Source organism: Emydura macquarii, unplaced genomic scaffold (assembly GCF_026122565.2).
Source record: "Emydura macquarii macquarii isolate MOO-44397 ecotype Brisbane River unplaced genomic scaffold, CSIRO-AGI_Emac_v2 contig_3220, whole genome shotgun sequence".
NCBI classification, from domain to species: domain Eukaryota; kingdom Metazoa; phylum Chordata; order Testudines; family Chelidae; genus Emydura; species Emydura macquarii.
Window position 1 is genome coordinate 6,817,080 of NW_027133357.1, and position 13,287 is coordinate 6,830,366.

The following is a 13,287-nucleotide window of genomic DNA, read 5'->3' on the forward strand; positions in this document are numbered from 1 at the left end:
TGGATGCATGGGACATGGTCTGCAGGTGGAGATCTCATGGAAGATCCCCTCCTTGGTGTGAGATGCAAGTTTTCCTTTCATCCTTGTGCTGCCGGGTGATAAAGCAGCAGGTGTCTGTAGAGTCTAATTCAGTGTCCATTAGCTGGGGGGGCTCATTGTGCAAGTGAGCTGCTGAAATGCAAATACCTATTGCCTCGCTGGTGCACAAGAGTGCCTCGTGGGGCTTCCCCAGTGCACACGGGAGTGAACCGTTTTCATCCTGTCTGGTGCATGCCTGGAGTAGGGGAAGAGATATTCGCTCTGCATGGTCCCTTCTGACTTTGCAACTCAACAAACCTTGCTATCTCCAGGTGCTAATAAGCTAATATTAATCTGCTTCAATCAGCAGGGACCAGAGCTGGCAAGAACCAAAGTGGAATGGATTTCAGAATATACTAGTTCTTCTCCCAGCTTGACTGGTGGTGTTAATCCAATCAAGTTTGGGATTTAGGGGGAGGAAGAAGGGGACCATTGGTTTGATGGAATTGTTTTACTGTATTGTATTGCAGTCTCCTGGGGGATTGCTGATATCTGACTTCCTGCATCCATAAATTCCCAGCTTAGCAGAGGCTGGCTTGTTCTTCTTCCTTTGAGTGGAAAAACAATTGATTAGCACAAGAGGTGCTGGACCCCTGGCACATTGTCCTTATTTCTTCTGCTTTTTCACAGTTCTCTGGTGCAGGAGGGAGAGCCTTTCTTGTTGGTGAGCAAAATTGATAGGGCCAGATCCCTGCCTTTTCTGCTTCGCCTCTGCCTGCCAGCTCCAAGGTTAAAAAAAACCATGCTTTCTTCGTTGTTCGGTCTCCCCAGAGCCAGTAGTTTGTGATGCGGGCAGGAAACCAGATGCAGGATTGATTTGCTGGTGGTAAGACTGATTCCAGCGGAGCATCCATGGTACATGGGCTTTGAAATGAAGTATTTCCAAGAAAAAGCAACTTGACAAGTAGACTCCTAATCACTATATCAATATAGAATCTACAACTTCTGTGCCTCCAAAAGTAGCAAAGGGTTTGATTAACCATTTACTGTCTTGATTTTTAAAGAACATTTCTTTTTGGCAGGGTGCGTGTCCTTGTCCTTTCAACTGCTCAGAGCATACTGCTGCCCTGAGGGGTGCTTCAGATGGACCTACCTGGGACTGATGGAAAAGCATGTGCAATAACACCAGCTCTGACGTAACACTTCCCATCAGTCAAGTCCTAAGTGCTTCACAAAGGAGGTGGGTAGCACAATCCCTGTAGTAGCGTGGTCACTTACCGAGCATCCTGTCTTGGCAAAGGTACCTCTGCTGTGCCTTGCTAATCACTTCTCTCTCTAAGGGCTCCTTGCACATTTTCTCTCCTCCTTGGGGGCTGGGTTTATTGATGGAAAATAACTCAAAGGCCCAAATTCAAGACCCAGAACCAAACTTCTCTCTTCATACTCCCACATCTCCATGCCTGGAGAGCTTTCACACCCCTTCCCTTGCTCACCCAGGCGTGCTCCTGCCTCAGCAGGCTGCTCCCAGCCCTTCCTGGCTGGAATCTTCAGTCCCAAAGCCCAGGGCTGCTTGCGGCTAGCAGTCTGTTCTCCCTGAGTATCCCGCCTTCACAGCCCTTTGGAGGGAATTACCACTCGGATGGGGCTCATCATGTAGAGCTGGCTTAGCCCTGGGCTCTCCAGCCTATGGGGCCAGCTATCCTGTTAGTTCCTCTTTTACAGAGGGGGAAACTGAGGTACAAAGCAGGGGATGGGTCTGCTGACCCACCCAGCCTGTGGCAGAGTCAGGAATTGAAACCAGCTCTCCAGAGTCCCATTTCCAGTGCCCGAGATGGTCTGCAGTGAGTGAGTGCTATTAGGTATGCACAGACAGAGCACCACGGTGCCCCGTTGACAGTCCAGGAAAGCAGTCATGTGAATTTCCCTCCATTGCTTCTCTGGCCATATGAGTCACTTGGCACCAGCAGCTCTGGCAGTCCTGGCTCCCGCGTGGCCCGAATCAGAGGCTGGGTCCAGGCACATCGGCGTCTTTCCAGACTGGTATTTGATGTTGGGGGGGACAAGGCACTAAATAATCTTCAGCCTATCGATTCAGGGTCACCCATGCCAAGGGTTGATCGATGGAAAAGGACAGCTGAGTGGTTCTGTAATGAAGTGCCTTCACTTTACTGGCTTGGGAAGAGAGTGAGCAAATGAGAGATTAAATTCTCCTGCCATCGACAACTCATCAAGCAAAAGATATATTAGTGAAGAAAAATTACTTTCCTAACATTGATGGGAGGAATCGAGCTGCTGGGAACGGTTTGTGCTGTTCAGAGAACATCAGGCAGAATCAAGATTATCCTGCCTCCCACCTGCTGGCCCCAAAAGGCCAAGGTGGGAGGAATGTTGGAGGCTCTGCAAAGTCTGCTTTGCTTTTTGAGTCTGGTTTCCAGTGCAGGGTGGGTTTCAGAGGTTGCAGAGAACGGAGACCTAAGGAACAGGTGCCCAGATCCTGGAGATTCCACCCCAGTTCCTGATGGATCCTTCACTTGGATTCAATCTAATTTTGAGACACTCTGATTCACATCCTCTGCAGTGTGGGTGTAGCCAGTGGCCTCATGGTTAAGGCGCACAGCCTGCAAAAGAGAAGATGCAGGGCAGCTGTTGGCCCACCTTTCAACATTCTTTCGGGATAAGTTCAGGTGCAGGGCTAGTTTAATATGTGATGACCTAACTTTCATTGCGAGATGACTCTGCACTTGCCGGGGCGTGGAGTGGTGGGATGTGGCTAGACACTGTCTCTCTGGCTGCTGTGATCCTGCATTTCCAAACTGCTCCTACCAATTAGCAAACTTCTGATGCCCACATCGATGCTGTGCTTGTACTGGTTGCTCTGTTCCCTGGTATACACCCAAAAGTCCAAAGGCCTCCGTTGTCAGATGGGCATCTTTCACCGGAGGATCTCAAAGCATTTGGCCAAATGGGGTATTCAGTGCCAGCTCCCTCTTTCACATGGGGAAACAGAGGCACAGAAAGGGCAAGTGACTTGCCAAATTCATATCATGCACCAATGGTAAAGGTGAACTCCTCTGACGGGCAGGGCTGTGCTCCATGACCGCTGCCTATTTGATTGTGTGAACAGTGACCTGAAGTTGGAGGATGGAGTAATGGTTCTTTGGCTTATGGTAGCACCTGTATGCATGAAGTGAAACCAGGGCGCTAGCTCCTGCATGCGCAGATGAGACCAGCAGCATTCACTGCCTGAGTGGACAGATAAAGGGATGGGAAATGAGAGGCGGGGACGTGACCAAGGTGTGTCAGCAGGTCACTGGCAGGGATTAGAATCAGTTGCCGCAGTCCAGTGCCCTCGGTGGCAGACCACACCGCTGGTCAGAGCCTGGCAAACGGAGCAGTAAGAATAGAATATTCAGTGATGATCTAGCCACCTGCTCTCTCCAGGCAATAGCAATTGCTTCCCCTTTCTCGGGACAGTCCCTTCTCCTGGAGCAAGCTCAGCTTGTTCAGCCTCTTTCACAAAGAGGGACAGCAATGCTCCCATGGACAGCCTGGAGGGGCAGAATCCAGCTAGTTGGCGCCTCTGGGGTTTTATGGACTCTTACAGCCCCTATATCACCTTGACACTTACATAATTACACATCAGACCTGAGAGGATGAAATGTCCAGCACTTCCTAAACATGTCAGGGTGATTTGAGAGGCTTGGAGTTGGCTGGGCTTTTTAGGCCTTTGATTTCAGACAACAATCAAGCGAGTGTCTAGAGGATCAATACCAGCAAGCTTCGGAGAAGCTCAGGGGAGAGGGGAGTGCAGCGGTGGAGATGCATGGTAAGAAGACGAATGCCCTTGGTTCATGATGAGCAGCTGCTCCTTCTGCCTGTCTCCGTTTCACTGTGCAGTGAGGAGATGAGTTCTTAGAGCAGCCATCCCCCCTACAGTTGATGCTGGGGGGGAGCGGGGCAGGTGGCAGGGCTGAGGAGCCAGTGGCTAAGCATTATTTCCCCCTCTGCTAATGGCCTGGGGTGAAATTCCCAGCACTTCCCACGGAGCTGGTCTTACAGCTGTTCCTGAGGCTGGCGGTTTGTCGGCACTATGGCATGTCATTTTATAGAGGAGGAAACTGAGGCACAGTTTGAGGCCTCCATTTTCAAAAGTGGCTGTTAATTTGGCCATTCAAGGGGCCATCAATTCGGAGTTGCCTGTACTCAGCACCTCAGCATCAGGCCATGTGTGAGCCAGGCTGAGTAACTTGTGCCACTGTTTGGAAACCTTCTGGCGAAATGACTTGTCCAAGGGCACACGGTGAATTTGGTGCCAGAGCTGGGAATAGAACCCAGGTGTCTGTACTCCCACACCCTGCCCTAACTACTAAGCAATGCTGTCTTCAAAAAAAAAAGAGAAGGTTAGTATCTTGAGTTCTAAAATGCAATCTGACCCCTGGGGCCTCATTCCCCATAAAGAACATGAGAATAAAACGCTGGCCTGTCTGCCTGGCTGTGGGTGTGCAGTGACCCTAATGGCATCGCGTTATGCAATGTTATGGCTCCCAGATAAAAGAGCAATGCCGTTGTCTTCAGGATCTGGCATTGTGGTGACATACTGACTGTAAACAGTATTGTTCAATGACTAACCTGCATGATGTAAGCAACCACTGAACTAGGCTTGGTGGTGCGGGCAGCATGCGATCCTCTGGAGGTGGCCATAAAAAGAGGTATTTTTTGGGTGTTTTCTCTGTAAGCTAATGGTGTGCCCAGACCAGTTTAAATGCTGTCTTGAGAAGCTTTGAAAAGTTAGATAGGAGGGGGGGAAAAACATGTGGGGAGAAACTAAACTCATTCCATTAAGTTGCTGGGAGTGGGGAAGAAACCAACAATTTGAAACTTTAAAAAATGTTTCAATCTTCCAAAATCCATATGAGAATTTTGATTCTTTTTGAAATTTTCCCATAGAAATTTTTAAAGTTTTTTAGGAGGAGGGATGGTTTTTCAACATAAACAGTTAAGTGGCAAAATTTGCAGCTGATAAAAAAACTACTCAAGATAGTTAAGTCCAAAGCAGACTGTGAAGGGTTGTAAGATCCCTTTGTAAAAGTGGGTGACTGGGCAACAAAATAGATGAAATACAGTGTTGATAAATGCAAAGTAATGCATGTTGGAAAGCATAATGGATGACAGGATGGATCACTTGATGATCACCTGTTCTGTTCATTCCTTCTGAAGCACCTGGCATTGGCCACTGTCGGAAGACAGGATACTGGGCAAATGGACCATTAGTCTGACCCAGTATGGCCATTCTTACTGTTTTATGTATGACCAGTATCATTCAAACCCTAGCATCCTGTCTAGCCCTACGCTGTTAAGGACCGGTCAGGTGTGTAAGTCTGTGATTGCTGTAGTAGGTGGAGGGAGGATTATGACCTCTTATAAGCAGGACCATCCCTCTGCTAAGGAATTTCCATCCTCCCATGTCAGGTCTCCTGCAGGGCTTTCCCTTGTCCACTGCCATCTACTTCATTTCCCCAGTCCCTGTCTCTTGCGAAGAGCAAGGATCACAGCTTCTAAAGTGACTCTCTTGACCTGGAGGTTTCAGTGCCGCCTTTTCTCCTCCCTCCACAGTTGGTGGCAGAAGGAGACGGCGTCCAACCAAGTCCATATCTTAGATTCCATTTAACATAAATTAATTTCGTTCCTCGCAGAGGTGCCACTTCACCCCCGTGCTCCTCCTGCTGCCCCTGACGTGGTTGGACTAGATCAAACCTCAACCTCTGTGTGAGTTGGCAGCTTGGCCTTTGGGCATCTGCCTCAGACCTCTGGTGCTTCGGGCTTCCAGGCTAAATTACTCTGCATGACTTAAAGGGATAACACCTGCAAACAAATTGAATGCTTCGAAGTGTAAATTGGATTTTCAATAGCTCTAGATTTAAAGTGGCACTATGGCAAAATAAAATTATTTTAAGGCCGGTGTCTTTGGAATACTAATCCGCTCCGTGTGGTTTATAGAGCAGTCTGTCTGGAGTAAAGCAGGGGAGGGAGATGGCTCTGGTTTTGATTAGTAAATTTAGTGAAATTGAGGAACTCTTACTGGCTCTTTACATTAGCCTTTGAAAAGCCCCAGGGGAAACAGGCAGAGCTTTTAAAAGAGGTGTTTGCGATAAAGATTTTATTTTGACTTCAAGGAATATTCATTATGCAGTAAATAACCAGTAGCTTTATCTATCTAAGGTACTGAGCTGGCTTCCAGGACTACAATATATGAGCCCCTTGGTCTTTGTGCTTCTCCCAACATCCCTCTGAGGCAGGGTGGTGCTAATGGTCCCCATTGAGCAGATGGGGCACTGAGGTACAGAGAGGCCAGAGGTAAAATTTACCCACATCCCATTGACTAAGTAACTTAAAACCTTTAGGAAATTTCACCCTAAAGTCACATGGAGTTGGTAGCAGAGCAGGGGAAAGAACCCAGGTCTCTGGAGTGGAGGCTAGGACCCTGAACACGGCACCATGTTTTCTGGCTCAGGGATCTGCTCAGATACGGCGGTGCCATCATCTTCTGTCTCCACTGCCGCCATCAGAGCTGATAGGAGGGAACAGCCAGGCAGGAGCCTATTTAACTTGTCCCCAACTTCAGCCCTGAGACTGGTAATTTGGAATGGACCATTTCACTTAGGGTGCCAGTTTAATTTCTCCCAGGTCTATGGTGTCTAACGGCCCCTGGTCCTGCAATGAACTCCATGCATGCAGGCCCTGGTGCTCACGTATGGCTCAGGGGACTGGTCAATGCAACGCTGCATTGTTGGGCTCAATACAGGAGTAACTGGGTGGAAGTCTCTGGCCTGTGAGTACAGGAGATCAGACTAGATCTACTGGTCCCTGCTGGTCTTGGGACCAGGGTCTCAAGACAGCCAGTGCAATGAGCAGCTGCTCTCTCCAGAAGGGGAGAGGCCACCCCACATAAGCAGCCTTGCACCAAGTGCATGGTAGAACCTGAACTCCTCCCACACCACAAAAAGTGATTTCCTCCAGGTGAGGGGAGAAGCCAGAGCTGTTAACGTAGTAGATGCCAAATTAAAAAAGGGGTCCCTGACACCCGTTAGACTTCCAGGAGCTTGCCCCTAGCTGCTGTGAGGCCAGGAAGTGGGAAAGCAGGTTTTTTTCACTCTGCATGTGGGGTTCCTGGATGGGGAACGGGGAGGGAAGTGGCTGCTAATTTTGATTAGTTTAACTTCCAGGAGCCCAACTTGAGATGCTTGAAGCTGGCCTATATGATGAAGGGATCCGATAAGTGCTCTGCACCTAGCACCTCCCAGTTTCCGCAGTGAGGAGAAAATCCTCCACGGTTCTCAAGCAGCTGTTGGATGCTGAGTTTTTCGTGAGATTTAGCCCAGATCGCAGGTACGAAGCATTGCTGACTTTTTTTGAGGTGCTCAGTGCTCCCAGCAGCCTCGGCTGGGATTATGGATATTCAGCTCCATTAGTCTACTAGTGACTTGCCCTCGCTGACAAGAGTTGAACAGTGCTCAGTGCCTCCCATTCTCCTTTGCACCTTCTGCACGTCTTCATTTCCACTCAATCATCTGAACTGGTTTTGCTCAGTGGTAGGAAAGTCATGTTCAGAATATGGCTGATCTTTCATGATGTTTACCACTGTTGGTGTCAGTCTGTTTAATTCACTTGTCGCCATGCTACCCGTCCATCACTATAAATGTTACGTAGAGATCTGTCAGTGTGTGTGTTGGATGGGTCACAGAAGCACAGCGTCTGAACTTTGGGGAGCTGGTCTGTCTGAGTTCTGTGACTCAACCCCGTCTCTGATACTTGGCCTGTAGTATCAGGGCTGTGCCAGAGTGTGATTTCCTTGCTTTTTTCAATTTCAGGTGATGTCATATCTGCCATTTTTATTTTATTTTTGCATTTCGATGAAATTGCAAGCAATGAGGCTTTTCATAGTTGGCTGGAAGGGGGGGAGGAAGAGAAACAGTGCACCAGTTTTCGCAAGTTGCTTGAACATACATCTTTGTAGAAAGAGGAACACCTTTGAAAGTCTTTGCATGCACCCATTTTCATCTTGTTTTTCTTTTCCTCTTTGCATTTTTGAAAGGCAAAATGTGCAATTTCTCTTCTCACGAAGGAGCAAAAGTTGGATTTGCTCTTGCAACAAAATGTGAAAGCTCATTTCACATGTTTTTTGCTTTTGTGGTGACATTCTGTACAGCTCCCATGTGGGTCTAGGGGTAATATCAGTGATATGCAATGATTCCTATTACACAAGGCTATAATTTCACTGAGTGATGCTGGCAACTTTATAACACTTTTTTAAAACGCAAATTTCCTGTACCATTGATACTTTCAGACACGGATGCATTGAAATGAGCAGCACAGAGCTAATGGGGCGGCAGAAAAAATCCTAGATGCCAATTTAAGGAATGTAAACCATACAAGCGCCAGTGTTCCTTCCCTGGCAGCACTGCAAACAGAAAAGAAAAGAAATACTGCAGTTAGATTATATAGGGTCCTGCATTCAAAGGCGGTGACAACGCAACATGACAGGTAAAACCCTTGCATCTCCTCCTGCCAGACTCCTACATAAAAAGGCTTCAATTTTTTTCCTCTACAAAGATCATCATTGATGACAATTGTAATTAAAAGCCGATAAATTCAGGTGCTAAATAGCGATTCCCTCCCACCACCTCGCATCTCTGTGCTAACTTCCACCACTCTCCAGCAAGGGGAGTCAAGTTTCCCTTGATTTCCCCCTACCAACTCCTGGTTGCAAGACATCCCCATCTTCTGGGGTCTGAGGTAGTTTTTATATTTGAACAGCTGCAATTACCACGGTGCAGAAAGCCACCTGCCAAAAGGCAGTGGAATCTTGTGGCTTGGGAGCAGAACTGCTGAGTTGTCGTCCAACCCCTACTAATCTGATGTTATGACCATGAACAGACTCCAGGTCTGTTTCCTCCTCTGTAAAATGGGGATGGTCCCTTCCTTTTGAAGCTGCGCCTTGGGCAGTAACCCATTGGCTGGCTGACTATTGGCAGTTGCTTCAAAGACCCATACAGGTTCAGAGTGATTCTCTCACCCATGTGTGCTAGTTCTGAGCAAAAGCTGTCATGAATGGGTGACCACCTGTGTGGGGTTCGAAGGACTAATTACCATCCAGGGCCTTTGTTGGAGTGAGGGTGTGAACTCTGGTAAGCTTATTAACACGAGTAGGTTTTTTTCTCTGTAGTACTTTCACCTTAAGAATAAAGGAGCTTGCTTACACACCAGTGGGGTAACTTAACTGTGGCAGTTGTACTCTGCACTGTTTTTGCTTAGGCAGACTGCCTTTTGCTGGAATGAGCACAGCAAGGCCAGAGAATCGTGTAGCCTGGAAATGCCAGGTCAGGAGGGAGAGACACGCTTGCCTACCTAAGAGAGGACAAAGCTCATGAGCCTGGAGTCTAAAGTGAGTGCCCAAATCGGACCCTGGAAGGGGAAACACAGGTTCAGTTGCCTTGAACTGAGAGTTTGGACCCTTTAAAGTGAAAAACTTTGGCTTTTCGATAAGCTTTTTGTATTGAATTTTTTTTTTGCTTCGGTTTTTAAAAAAAGTTTAAAACGTGGAATGTTTGGTTTCGGGTCAAATGACACTTTTTCAACTTGAAACATTTTGTTTGACTGGTTCTTTTCACCAAAACACATTTCAGGTGGGGTCAACCCTTTTGCCCAGAGAAATTTGTTGAGTTTAGTCAGCCGACAGGAAAATCCGTTATTTGCACAGCTCTGTTCAGCATCCACAACGGGCCAGGTTTTCTAAAGAGATCAGCCCCCGACAGGCTGAGCTCTCCTGAAAATCTGGCTTTTAGGAGTTCCCGTCACAACTGGTCGCTCTTTTGGTAGCAGCATTGCCAACCCTAAATGATGAAAAATCAGGAGTCGGGTCCTCAAAACCGTAAGTGACTAAAAATCATGTTTTTTTAAGTAACTCAGTGTTCTCTCTATTTGCCTTCTAGTTTTTGAGCCTTTAAGATTTGTTGTCATGCTTTTCTTGGCAACCAGAAGGCTAGAAATTCATTCTTTTTAAATGAAAGCTGAGATTCTCCGCCAATGACAGGAGTCTAGAGCTGGGGCTTGAAGTTGAATATCAAGCATTGAAAGTGTGATAAATTTGCAGGAGTTGACCAGTCATGTCGCACCAGAGCGAGGGCTATGACTGAATGGATGGAGGCTAGGTGATCGCTCTGATTTTCCTCTATGGCTGTTTCCTTAAGGCAGAGGGGGCTAGAGACCTTTTGTCTGGCAGGGACCTTGCCCTGCATCTGCTCCTGCTCTGTAGACGGATGGGCTTTCCAGGACTGCCAAACCAGCATCTTTCATTTGCACTAAATTTGCTTTAAGATGAAATGGGAAAGGGGATGGGGAGGGCTTGGGGCAGTGAAACAATTAGCAGAGTGCTTAGGAGCAGACTGGACATAGCCAAGCCAGACAGAGGGGAACCCCTGCAAAGGGATTTATAATGGAGAGGTTGACATAGCTGGGAGCCCGGCAGGGCCAGTGGAGCTGCCCGAAAGGATATTAAGTGATTTGCAAGCCTGTCGCTTGTGAACACAGCTGTAAATGGAGCAAGAGCAGATGGGAATGAAAAGAGGTTCAGGCTGTTTAGTTGAAGTACAGTGAAAAATGGGAAATGCTTCCTTCTCGGAGTCGGACTTTGAAAGAAACAAAAGCCCAGTATCTATTTTCATGTCTTCTATGTTCTCTTTGCACTTAATCTCGTTTAGCTCCACAATTAAATTTTAAGACACATAAGAGTGTTCGCTTACACACTTGGATTCTTCGCAGATTGAATTATTTAATAGTGTGTGTAGCAGTTCCATGATCTCTGAGCTATGGCACCAAAGGCAGCCAAGCAGAAAATTAATAAACACTGCCTGCCATCTCGGCGGCTCCTGCTGCCCCTGTGCCATTCTCCCCCGCCCTCTTGCTAGTTTTTCCACTTTTTTGCTTTTTCTCGTCTATTCTCTATCCCCCCTTTCCTCTCTCCCTTTCAATTCACTCCTTTTTCTTGCTTGAACTTTCTCACTTTTCCTTTTTTGCATTTACCCCTCCCTCTTTTTATTCTTTTCCCTCGCTCTTCCCCTTCCTTTTTCTTCCACTCGCTATCCTTCCACTCCCCCCACCCTCCCTAGTTGTGCTCTGTGGCTTCATTGCTTCACTTTAATTCTCTAATACCTATAGGGCAAATCTGCACCCCTTGCTCAGCCACCTGGCTGTTACCCTCAAGATAGCCCCATTGCCCTTAAAGGGATTTTTGATGGGAGCAAAGGCTTACAGGTGGGACTGAAGGTTGCAGGATCAAGCCTGGTATATTCTGGGTTGCATCTTACTTGTGAAGATCCGTCCTCCTTGCTGACTCTGTGCTTTCTATACTGGAAGCAGGGAGAGCAGTGAAACCGCTGACTGATGATGCCTGGGAACAATAAGGCTGTTTCCCAGGCGCCTCTTCCCCTTTGGCAGCCATGCCATCTCCACAGTGCGTATGATCCTGGAGTGAGGAATTGTTGCATCTTATTATTATTGCATCTTAGAGATGGCTGCTATTCCACCCCCGCCATGCAAGAGAGGAGAGTGCATGGCTCTACGTGCTGCATGTGCTGAGTGCTGGACCCTGGCAGAGGTTGGTGGGTCCCAGTACAATTCTTAGCAGACCTAGATCTGATCCAATGCCCACTGCAGCCTGTGGCAATCTTCCCATGACTTTTAATGAGCTTTGGATCAGGTTGGTGCCCAAACACCCTAGTCACCCTGATCTTTTGCATTAACCTTTTTGGCAAAGGGGCCTGGCGGTCATGAGACAGCACCTGAGTCACCCCGGCACATCAGCTGAGTGATCTAGCTTGACTGGCAGACTCATTGTCTGAGTAGCTGGCTGTTAGGATGGCGCGTAGCCAGGTCTAATGGTTCGGCAATGACGACGCCTCTTGGAAGGCTTTAGTTTCTGCTTTTGGGGCAGACGGTGCTTTTCCCCTTGCCTGGCTCCAGTCAAGCCAAATGGAACCGATCAATAAGTGGCTGCCTCAGGGCGCCCCTGCACCCAGTCCCTTGCCTGAGTTTCCTTTTGTGGATCTCCAGAAAAATCTCCACAGGGTTTTCCAGGCCTCACCCCATTAGGGTCTGAGTTATTACATTACAGCTGAAGTCTTCAGCTGGAGGCAGCCCAAATTCCCCTGCTCTGGTCGGAGTCCTTCCTGTCTTGGCAGGCTACTTGCAGCCCCGCTTAGCTGCAGCAATTTCCCTGGGCTCAGGGTCTTCCCTGCCAGAGCCTCCTGAGCATCCCCCTCCCTGCAGCCACCTTTTGCTCCCAATGGGAAATGGCCTGCGTCCCCTCAGGTGGGGCTCAGTCTTTCCTCGGGGTTGGCTCCAGTCCAAGGGCCAACCGGTGTTGGTGGCTGTTTCATTGGCCATTGTACATTCATCTCTCTCCCTTTTTCAGCATTGCCAGCCCCACATATTCAAAAATCACATCCAGCTCACCAAAAATCATCAGATGGGCTTTAAAATCATGAGATCATGCACAAAGACTAGAAGTGGTGGCCTTTTGATTTGCCTTCTGCTTTGTGAGACTTCCCAGGCATGAGAGCTAGAAACTTACCTTTTCTGTAAAGATGAAGGCTGACATCACCTATCCACTTGACTCCCTGAGCTGGGGATTTAAGGAAAACAATCATGGTATCTGACAAAATCACGAGTGTCTGCAACAATTGGGTAACAAGAAAGGTCTCTAATCCTTGAGGAGGACAGGTGTGCTCCGCGGGTGCATGCTTCACCACTGCTTTCCTTGGCTCAAAAGAAATTGAATTTCAAATAGCATCAGTTTTCACCCTTTCCCCCCCTCCAAGTCCTCCTTCCTCCACCCCTCTTCCTTCTGTAACCTTTCCAGGGAGTAAATCGCATCGGGCAATTATGCAGAGTGTGAAAGAGAGCATTAAACCAACCGAGATTTCAGCTGAGACTGCTGCTCTGCAAATAGCACTACAAAAGCAGTCTCTGAAATTCAGCAAATTGCCTGTTGGATAAAGGCAGATATTTACAATGCACACAGAGCCCTCACAAATTATCAGAAGAGACATCAGTTTATTTCCCCCCTTTTTACAAAGCACTACATGAAAAGGCTTTAAAATTGCATCTAAAGAGGAGAGGCTGGCCTCTAGTTCCTAGGAGATGCCTGCAGTTTTCCTAAATCAATTCCGTGGTAGGTTGTGCTGCTGCTTTTTAAAAAATGCTTCTATATCT

At 47.8% G+C, this 13,287-nt stretch overlaps 1 long non-coding RNA gene across 3 annotated transcripts in view; it reads left to right on the plus strand.

Annotated features, from left to right (window-relative positions):
• Positions 1-13,287, plus strand: part of LOC137142426 (uncharacterized) — a 102,067-nt gene that overhangs the window by 46,880 nt on the left and 41,900 nt on the right. The window contains exons 2-7 of one of the 3 annotated variants that reach the window (XR_010916924.1): positions 1,101-1,258; positions 5,712-5,784; positions 6,238-6,372; positions 7,242-7,404; positions 8,363-8,559; positions 9,331-9,645. This is a non-coding gene — a long non-coding RNA (uncharacterized lncRNA). Of the gene's footprint in view, positions 1-1,100; positions 1,259-5,711; positions 5,785-6,237; positions 6,373-7,241; positions 7,405-8,362; positions 8,560-9,330; positions 9,646-13,287 lie in introns of those variants that run through there. The other 2 variants (XR_010916922.1, XR_010916923.1) reach the window with 2 other exon arrangements.